Below are 11,488 nucleotides of genomic sequence, written 5' to 3'. Positions count from 1 at the left end.
TATATATATATATGGAGAGAGTTTTTTTTTATAACTATAGTGTGTCGGCCCTATAGACAAATAAAGTATAGCTATATCACGGAAATAATACTGCGATCTGTGCCCATATGATAAATGACGAATAGTTAGCTATTTAAAATTGTCGTACGTGAATTTAATATTGAACCCTTTGCATTTTGCTGGGTGTTACACTGTTTGACGCATACGATCAGCAGAGTTTTTACATGTGGGATGTCTGTGTGTTGTATATCTCCTTCAACACTCATTTTTAAATTATTGGAAACATTTTATTAGTTTATATAGCACGTAGCTCCTCCCTGTTGCAACCGGATTGGTAAACCGCCCATAGGCCGAAGCTGAAATCATACAGTTTACGAAAACAAGAGTAAACTAGATTTACATTTGTTTGTGACGGGTTTTGAAAACGTGACTGCATAAATTTTCAGTTACTGTTTCCTAAAATTATTATTTTAATTTTAAAAAAGAAAAACATGGACAGTTTCTACCTCCTCAGCTCAGAAGCCGGAGAACCTTATCAATTAGAATGGAAGGCTTACGTAATGGTATTAATTGGGCTTTTATCATTTCTGTTTTTGCTTTTTGTTTATGTATGGCAGGTATGCTTCAAATAATGTTGGGTTCTCTTGTCAGTGTGGAAGTAGCGTGTTTTCTGCAGGACTGCCTCCTATGTCAGTTCTGCTTTATGTAGTCTTCTTCACCTTTGCTGACAGAAGCGCTTACTGCCCAACCGAGTTTTCATTCGGATGTTTCTCTGCCATTGCATACAAAGGTAAGAGTACATTCAAGTTACCCGACGGTGAGTGACAGTGTTACAAGACTTTAAGTTAATTAATACAGACAATGGTATTGTGACTCCAGTATATGAACCAAAACAAAAAGACCGTCAGTAATTAACTTATTCATTAATTTTATTTGTTTTATCGTGAATTGCAGGACATACGTTTTCCTAATTCGAGGAGGGAAACCAACACCATGTATATCTTTTGCCCTGACTTTTATGTTCTGTGTCTATAACGGGTTCATGCAGAGATTATATAAACCCCCTTGCTGCGTACCCATCAGACTGGATTAGGTATCCCTGCTTAGCTATTGGTCGGCTGTACTATATGAGGGCATATAGGTTTTAACCAAGTATTAATATGTGTGTTATTATCCACCGCTGGTTTTATCCTTACCCAATTATGATGAAACTTGCCAAGGACATTTTTAGTACAGATTATTGATATCATATATATATATATATATATATATATATATATATATATATATATATATATATATATATGTGTGTGTGTGTGTGTGTGTGTAAGAGTCCTTCATCAGCTAAAATGCCATAGGGTCTAACGCAGCAAACTTGTAACGGAGCTGTGTACTAAATTGCAGACTAGCTAATACGGCGTGGTGTTATTTGGCACAGAGATGTGCAGACCGGTTCCTTTGAAACCAGGTACCCAGTTCCTGCTTTCTGCTTTGGAACCGACAAACCAGATATAAAAATCAATGATCCGGTTCCAATGGTTACTGTTATGTTTTTATTAAAACTGATTATTAAAAAAAATAAAAACTAAAACCATAAAATAATAATTGTAAGGTTCATTGTCTTCATCAAAATAATAAGTCAGTCTTCTTCAGGTAACTTCAATCAAAAGTTTTATTCAGGCACAAAGCCACTCCAAAGACACTACAGGACGCAGTCACAACAGTACTGTAAGAGAAATTTCAGGTCTGAGCAGATGGAATCTTGAGCTACAGAGCTGCAGGTAGCCATACAGGTCTCGACAGGTATTATTCAAGCTGCCCTGGCCTCAGGATGTTGTCTGGACTCTCGTGGCATTAGAGAGTTAGTCTCTGAGCTGGCATCAGTGTAGATGTAGTTTGTCTGAGCCCCGAAACAATAGCTACAGACATTAATATACTGGGCAGGTACATCCTACAGGATGTGGAACGCCACCTCAAGGGAGTGGAAATCTGCTACTCTCACCAATGAGTTGGCCCCCCTTTACTGGAGGTGCACCAGCAGCAGCCCCGTGATGCGGCACGAAAAGCACGGCGCATCACTTTCAGCAGGAGTTCTGAGCCGTCATAACTCGTCTGTGTGAAAGGGTCATATAAATATGACATTCTCAGACATGTGCTGAGGGAGTATAATTTTGTCCAACAAAATTGGATTCTCCAAATTGGGGGAAAATAAATTAAAATAATAATTGGTCACTCTAAAAACTAGACTATATATTTGCATTTTTTATTTTCATTTTTTGTCCATGTTTAGGACTACTGACTGATCGCTGCTGTGATAAGTTTAGTTTGACTCTTTATTTTTTGCTCTGTGATTGTTGGGGTCTTTCTGATGGTTTTTATGCTGAGATAGAACTGTAGGACTACTGCGTGCTTTTGAACGAGTCCACCTCAACTTGTGTACCATTTGCTAATTGGGACTTGCGTTCCTGTACTATACATTTGTGGAATGAGTTTGTTAAGGCACAGTGTTTTTTGCACTGCTCCTGAGACAATCATTTAATGTCATTGTAGGTGTATCAGTCAGATGTGGCACAGCCCACTGTGGTTGCTGCTGAAGTAGACAGGTTGCACTTCAAATGGGCAAATGTTTCAGCTGAAGAAATGCCACAGAATGCGATCAAAACAATGCCAGAATCTATCCTAATTCATAATAATAATAATAATAATAATAATGTGATTGACACTCTTGCACTCTCGCCCCAATGCCTTGATTTTGTACTTTAATATTTTCTGGACCTCTGCTACTTGTCAGGTAACCTAAGTCCTCCCCTAAGGAAAATCTTGTTTGAGCCACATGCACAAATGATTTTAGCTCAGAAAACAAGGAAACGCCGATCTGAAAGGGGTACGATGTACTGAGTTTGGCTCTTAAAGTTCTTTTTAATATAATTTTTTTAACAATTCAGCAAATCCATGTGACTAACTCAGTGGTGCGCAAAGTGGGGCACGACTGTGACTAAAGGGGCAGTTCTGTAAAAAAAAAAAATTTAAAGGATAGAACATTTGAAATAAATACATAAATGACTGCTAATTAGTCCAAGTTTTTACCTTTCAAATGAGCCGTTGCTGATCACTCTAAAACTGGAGAAATTCTGTTTGAATTGGCGAGTGTGTCAGTGAAACTGCAGTGAACAGAGCCGAAATGGCAGCTTCCATGTATGAGGCGACAAGTGTGTTGTGTACTGTGACAAAATGGCTGAGTGGCAACAGGTGTGTGAAAGAAGCAGACAGAGATAATTGTAATCCGGTTTGGAAATGTTTTTATTGAAGTTTTCAGGTCTGGTGACCAAACATTAATTTCCCAGCAATATACACCAATGTGTACAGCACAGGGTAAATAACACAGGAAAAGACAGTCCCAAATAATAAACACTATCCACCCCGCAATAATACAAACACGGTCACCAGCCCTGGGTGTGTGCGTTAGTGCTTGTGGTGGGTGATACAAGTTTATATTTGTGACAATGGTGTAGTGCTGTCCGGTTTAGTTCTGGCCCCCTTGGCGACAGCTCCGGATCTGTGTTAGCCGTCTAGTAATGCACAAGACAAACAAACAAATAAAACACTCACTGTACTTTTTACATGCAGTAGGATCTCTCACAGTCCTTAGTGTATTTACACAAATCAAAGTGAAGGAACAGATTATGATTCTGTTTGGTTATTTGGTACTTTTTAAATCATAACCCTCAGGTTCATGTTACTGCCTTAATTTTTTTTTCTTCAGTTCCAAGACTTTGTGGATGTTTTGAGCTTTCTTAAAAAAACATAACATTTTCACTTGTATTATTTAAAAGGACATTTTTTCTGCTGAGGAAGGGCTGTATTATGTAAATTAACCCACACATTTCTTTATCCACAATTTAAATCAGAAATCTTAGAGAAAGCCTTTCAGAAAATTCCAGCAAAAGTTGGGATTTGGACTGCCATTAACTCATTTTAGAAATGGACAGTGAAGGAAGGTACTTGGACCCACTTAATGTCAAGGACATTCTTGGTTAAATTCATTTTAATGAAAGCATTTCTCAGATATTTAATTCTGTTATCTGTGTGAATCCAGAACATTCTTAACCAGATCTACTTAAAAGCTGATTAGATAAGGCACAGGCCACAAACTGTGTTAACTCTTTGAAACTCGCCTTCCAAAATGCTTTCTGATTGTCTAGTCTCTTAAGGTGTCATAAACTTGCCAAGCCAAACTACTATGTAGTTGTACCATTATTGTGATAAAAGTTAGTTAAAATGTTTTAAGAATCATTTTTAAATACATAACTTGTGGACAAAAGTTTTTAATAGTTATTTTAAGTAGGTTTCCCCAATAAATCTGATGTTTATTGTGTTTTAAAAGAATATTATAAACTATTAACTATTTTTTAATATTATCCTTTGATTGTATTATGTGTTTTATATGCTTGTAGTCATAATTTTGTGTAGATAATGAAACTGAAGTTTATATGCTTCTGTAATGAATGTAGCTAAAGTTATATTGAATAGGAGGTTTAAATGATACATGTAAAGTCCTTTGATAATGAAATAGGTGGATACATTCCATTTCTAACACACCCTATTTGTGTGACACGCTACTGTCTATCAAATAATGTGAACCAATGGCAGGACCAACAAGGACTTGTTTACAGTACAATGGAACGCCTATACATTGTGTTATTTAAAATTGTCACAAATACATTTACATTTTGTTCTTGCAAGCATATGCTTTTGAACCATATGCCATTTCCACCTGTAGAGAAAGATGTATGAGACCTTCACACATGATTGCCACAAAATGAATGTTGACTTTTAGTTGCCATATAGGGTACCTGCTTTTATGAGAGTAAATATAATTTTTTTCAGAAATTTCATGAGGTAACACTTGTAAAAATAGGAAATTGTTAAATGTAACACATTTATTTTACAGCACCCCCAGCAGCGCTCAGCCTACCATAGGATGCTATTTACATTGGCTTAAATTCTCACTTTGAAACGTGAAAAAAGTGTAGTGTTTCTTCTATAGAAGTTTTCTCTCTTGAGGTGATGCCTGCTAGCATTCTACTGCTTCCCCCAATAAGAGATTTTGTTTTAATTTCCTGTTACTGACAAATAATCTGTAAAAAGGTAGTACAAAAATAAAATCTAAAGCAGCTGTGTCACTTTTTGTTCCAAAAAGAATTGTTTAAATAAGTATGTTGGGGTGGGGGGAACACTTGTTCAAAAGTAACTGAATTGGGTCTTGGATTATATCCAAAATCCAGAAACTCCTTGAAATGAAAAAGGGCCATTACAGGTTGCAGGTATCAGAATATATGATTCTAGTTTACTATATTACTTTTAACAGAAATAAATTTCCTCTTTTTGATTTGGATTTGACATCTGTTTGGAAACATTAAAACTGAGGCATTTGGGACAGCTGTACAAATACCACATATTTGCAGCAACTTGTCTGCTAATCATTCACTCTCTAACTGTTGTGTAAGCATCTGCTAGTTAAAATTTTTTTATTTATGTTTCCATTAAAGATTGTGAGTGTTAACATTAAGCAATGCCAACTGGTATGTGTTGTTGAAATCTCTCTCCTTTCCTTTCACGCTGTGCCTGGGCAGGTTTTCATGAAAGTTTTCTACAATTAATGTAGCAGGAAATCTGCAGTCTGTATTTTAGGACATCTATAAAAAAATTCTGTAAATTAGATAAAATGTGTACTTAACTTATGAGAGCCAACAAGTGTTAGCATATGGAATATTGCCAGCTATGTTTTTTTTTTTTTTTAATATTTAGTCGTCGCCAATTATTATTTTTTTATTATTTTCTCCCCAGTTTAGTCGTGCCCGATTATTTTTAGGCTCAGCTGATCGCTACCACCCCTTTGCTGACTCAGGAGGGGAGAAGACGAACACACGCTGTCCTCCGAAGCATGTGGTGTCAGCCGCCCTCGTCGTTACACACTGCAGACTCAACATGCATCCAGCCAGAGCTACAGCGTCGGAGGACAACGCAGCTCTAGGCAGCTTATAGGCAAGCCCACAGGCACCCAGCGAAACCACGCTGGTGTGCGGTGAGTCGAGGACACCCTGGCCGACCTAGCCCCCCCCTCCCCCCCGGGCGGCACTCGGCTAATTGTTAGTGACATAGCCTGGATTTGAATTTGCGATATCCAGGCTGTAGGGAACATCCGTGTGGAGTGCCTTTACTGGATGCTCTACTCAGTAACCCTTGCCAGCTATGTTTTTAAAAGTGGTTATTATTATTTATTTTTTTATATATATACAATTGCTCTGGTTTCCAGCAGTGAGCCGTGGACACACCGCTGATCTCAAACCTGAGTGCGCTGGAACTGATATGTCAAAGACCTTTGAAACAGATTTTAAACTTATAACTGTAAAAAGTGTTCAGGATGTTAAATTAAAAATACAGGTACGCTATTTAAACAGTTGTAGCAACACGTGGGATCGTGTAATGCTATATTTTTTCGGAACCCCGCTATTACGCTTTTTAATACCATACATGACCTGCCTCCTGTTTTTTTTTTTTTTTTTTATTATTTTCTTGTTTTTCAGATGGTGCTTTGAAAAATTTGAAGAATACCCTAAAACAACAAAAGCTTTGATACCATTTTTTTTTTATTGACAGTAATAAACAAAATACGTTTTCATTAAACTACAAGGCTGCTGAAACTTTTATTACAAGTTTCAAACTTTTCTAATGAAGAAGTCGGTAGGCATTTATACCATTCATCTCTCTGGTTAAAAAGAAAAACTGTTACTGAAAGAGGTGGACTTGGTCTGGGATTCAATTCTCACACTCCCAGCTGAATCAGTTCAGTCTGAAATTATTGGGAAACCCTGTCTAGGCAGTTAATTATTGAATGGATTTGCGGTGTAGGAACCATGGTGATTTATATGAAGCACACACAACTACTTCTGCTGATACTGTATCCCCTGCCTGCCGAGCACATTCTCAATGAGTAATATGATTTGATCTTATGCTTACGATATGCCTCTTGCATTATAAGGAAAACACCTGGGACCTGTTGTCTTTACATAGTTTTCCTGTAACAAAATCTGGTTACACAGTCCAGGCCCATCCAGCACTTTGGCAGTTTGAATGTAGCATTGATAAAGCCTGGTTCCTAAAAGTGTACAATCTTATAATCACATGCTACTAATTTCGTTATAGGTACTTCTGTGGAAAACATTATGCTATAGTTGTTTTTGACACTACTGCATCAGTCAGAATTGAATATACGGTAGATACAATCCCTTTGGAATAAGAGATGGAATACAAGTGATCGATTCCTGTTAGGAATAGTAGAATGTAGCATTTTCACAGGGACACAACACCGCATGGAGACAGCCCCAAGTGCCGTCCCGATTGGATGACAAACAATCTCAAAATGTAAGTGGGACATAACCAATTACCTCTGCTCTAGCCCCACTACATCATTAACATTATTTTACAGTATGTACACCCTGAAAAATTTTCAAAAACAAGACTTGTGTTAAATGTAGCATTAGTATTTTTGTGTTTATGTGCGGGTGGTGGATAGCCTCCTGGATCCACATGGCAGTTATTAAAATATGCTTACTTCTGGTAATTTTTATGGCTGTTATTAGCAGGTTAATTGCTTACAGGTTTGAATGTTTACCTCGCTTCTCATAACTTTTAATAAAGTCTAAAGTCTGATTTAAGCGTGTGGTTTTTTAAATGTACTTATTTTTAGCCATAACTAAAACCCTCAATTGTAGTTTCTAGCAGTGGTGGAGAGCATGGCAAGACGCATGAAAGCTGTGTCTAAAATCAGGGTTATTCCACCAAATATTGATTTCTGAACTCTTCCTAAGTTAAAACATTAGTATTGTGTTGTTTAAAAATGAATATGAACTTATTTTCTTTGCATTATTCGAGGTCTGACAACACTGCATCTTTTTTATTTTGACCAGTTGTCATTTTCTGCAAATAAATGCTCTAAATGACAATATTTTTGTTTGGAATTTGGGAGAAATGTTGTCAGTAGTTTATAGAATAAAACAAAAATGTTAATTTTACCCAAACACATACCTATAAATAGTAAAACCAGAGAAACTGATAATTTTGCAGTGGTCTCTTAATTTTTTCCAGAGCTGTATATATATTGTGTGTGTGTTTTCCCTTGTACTATAATTCAGAACCATTATTAAACCATAGTTGTAACTGTACAGTAAAATTATCACTGTGTGTGGCTTCTTAAGGCTATCAAAGTGTAGTAGTCAGAGTTTTTACCTACAATTGCCTAGGAAATCCCTTGATTGATTTGTTTTCTGAGCCAGGAAAACACTTCTTAGAGAGCAGTGCTGTGCTACCTGTTTCCTTAGTACCTTAAATACATCCTACTGTCCCTAGTGCTATCATACAAAGGAACTCGCTTCCGTAATCATTTAATGTTACATTTTGTTTATAGTGTTTTTTAAGAGATTTGTTTTGTAAATAGAAATGGACTAAAATACAGGATTTGGATGTCAGGACTGAATTTACCATGTTTTTCAGGTAAGGTTGCCTAGGGCAACCAAGAATATCAGTCTCTTTCAATTTTTAACCCTTACAAAGCAGTAGGGTTTTTATACCATTGTTGTATGTTATGGTTACTCCAGTGTGTAAATGATCATCTGTTCTTTAATTTACTCCACTGCAATGTACAGAGCCTCTAGGAACTCATGCTGTTAAGTAACTACACACACTTTAGAACTTAAACATAGAATATATTCATAACAACAGAAGTCTGCTATGCATGTATGATTTATTTGAGGTGATATAGTAGGTGGGCCTATACAGTGTTGGGGAGTAGCATATTACTGTAATCTTTCACAAATTACAGACAAGTGGCAAAATGTGCTAATGAACTACATATTATATGAAAAAAATAAGTTACTTTTAGTTAGATTTAAAAACAAAAACAAAACATGAATGTAATGCATAATGGAAATCAGAAACCTTATGTCACATGAATGCTCTGTTCATATTATCTTGCTAGGAACAAGTGGATTGGATTTGGCCAAAAAAAAAAAAAAAATCTCAAAATGTAAACTGCCTGAGAAGTCATTATTTGTAACTAACTAACTACTTTTTTACAATTATTTAATCAAAGTAATAAGTTACTGTTATTAGTTACTTGAAACTAATGGGTACTTAAGTTAAAGCACTTATTAACCTCCTCAGCACTGATAGGGTTTAAGTAGCGTAATTCAAAGCATTATTGTTGTAGGAACAGATTTTCAAATTACTTGGAAGTTACAGTTCATTTCCTATTATACTATGAAAAGACCAGGCCAAAAATAGGCTCATGATGAAGGAATGACTGATAGAAAGTAATATTGTTAAACTTAAAGAGAAAGTAGCAGCGTTTTGAAAGATAGCGTTGCACGTCCCCACGTTTTGCTACAGCTGTTTAAATAACGTACCTGCAAATTATATTTTCATTGCTAACATCATGACAACTTTTTACACATATGTCTTTAAAGTGCAGCAGAGAAGACATTTTGAAAAGAGTTTTGAAACAGACTTGAACATTATACGTGTAAAATGTTGTCAGGATGTTAACAATGAAAATAAAAATGACAGGTACCTCATTTAAACAATTGTAGCAACACGTGGAACATGCTATGTTTTCCGGAACCCCTCTACTTACTCTTTAGTGCATCACTTCTCAACATAGGAAACCATTTAATTTTGATTAGGGTGCAGTGATGATGCTAATACGCATGTCATCTACACTGCACTGCATGTTGCCACATTGAGGTAAGGACAGGACACTGATATGTTTTTTTTTTCTCTCAGCAGCTGCCTGACATCAAACAAGACTCAAGTCAAGGGGTGTTAGATTGACAGCTTGAGCTATGGGAGTCCAGGTGAAATTCTGGACATTTATAAACACAAACCTAGTCTTTATCTGGGATTCATGCTTTTGGTACATGGTGCAGCTTAAGTAATCATCCACATATCATTAGCTACTATATATATAGAAAGTCCACACCCCTTTCAAATCTTTCACCTTTTGTTGCCTTATAGCCTGGAATTAAAATGCATTTTTTTTTCATTTATCTATACATCCTACCCCACGACTTCCAAGTGAAAAAAAAAATATTCTAGAAATTTGTAGAAAATTAATTAAAAATATAAATTGAAATAGCTTGGTTGGTTAGGTGTCCACCCCTTGTAATAACAATCCTAAATTAGCTCAGGTGTAACCAATCAACTTCAAAATCACACATCAAGTTAAGTGGCCTCCACCTGTGTTAAATTGTAATGATTCACATGATTTCAGGATAAATTCAGCAGTTCCTATAGGTTCCCTCTGCTGCGTAGCGCATTTCAAAGCAAAGACTCAACCAAAGATGCTTTAAAAAGAATGCCGGGACAAAGTTGTTGAAAGGCACAGAGCAGTGGCTGAGTATAAAAAAAATATCAAAGTCCTTGAATATCACTTGGAGCAAGGTCAAGATGATTTTTAAGAAGTGTAATGTGTATGGCACCACCAAGACCCTGCCTAGATCAGGCCATCCCTCCAAACTGGATGGCTGAGCAAGGAGGTGACTGATCAGAGAGGCTACCAATGGCAACTTTGAAGCGCTACAGGCTTTTATGGCCAAGACTGGTCAAAGTGTGCATGTGACAACAATATCCCAAGTACTCCACAAATCTGGCCTGTATGGTAGGGTGGCAAGAAGAAAGCCCACCTTGAATCCCGTTTGACATATGCAAAAAAAAACACTGTGAAGATTCTGTAGCCATGTGGCAAAATGTTTTGTGGTCTGATGAAACTAAAATAAAACTTTTTGACCTAAATGCATAGTGTTATGTTTGGTGCAAACCCAACACAGCTTATCACCCAAAGAAAACCATCCTTACTGTGAAGCATGGTGGTGGCAGCGTCATGTTATGAGGATGTTTCCCATCGGATTAAGTAAAAGAAACGAAAATACAGGAACAGTTCTTACATTTTGTTTTACAATTGGAATATATATATATATATATTATATATATATTAGATATTCTATATATATTCTCGTATGCGGATAGATATATATATATACACACACATACATATGTATGTGTGTGTGTGTGAGTGAGACTAGAGTCGTTTGTAAACCTAGTGTTCCAGAGTAGAAAAAATGAGATTGAGGAGACTGGAATAAATGTGATTGTGTGATTAACTATGGAAAACAACAGGTTACCAAAAACATTTGTACGGCACAAATTGTGAATTAAAATGGTCATATATATTTAGCGCGGCACATAGCAATACAGACCTGAAAAGGTGAAACTTGTGCACGCAGAGAGCTCGTGGAGAGCATTTCAACAATTACTGTAGATTGGTGGAAAAAACAGCGTATGTTGGCGCATGCGTATTCTGTCAGGGGGAGTATTCACCTGTGATAGTTTAAAACCCACCATGCATGCGCAGATGGAGTTCGGGTTCAAAAAA

The sequence above is a fragment of the Polyodon spathula genome, chromosome 3, assembly GCF_017654505.1.
Source record: "Polyodon spathula isolate WHYD16114869_AA chromosome 3, ASM1765450v1, whole genome shotgun sequence".
Classification (NCBI taxonomy): Eukaryota; Metazoa; Chordata; class Actinopteri; order Acipenseriformes; family Polyodontidae; genus Polyodon; species Polyodon spathula.
This window is presented reverse-complemented; position numbering follows the sequence as displayed.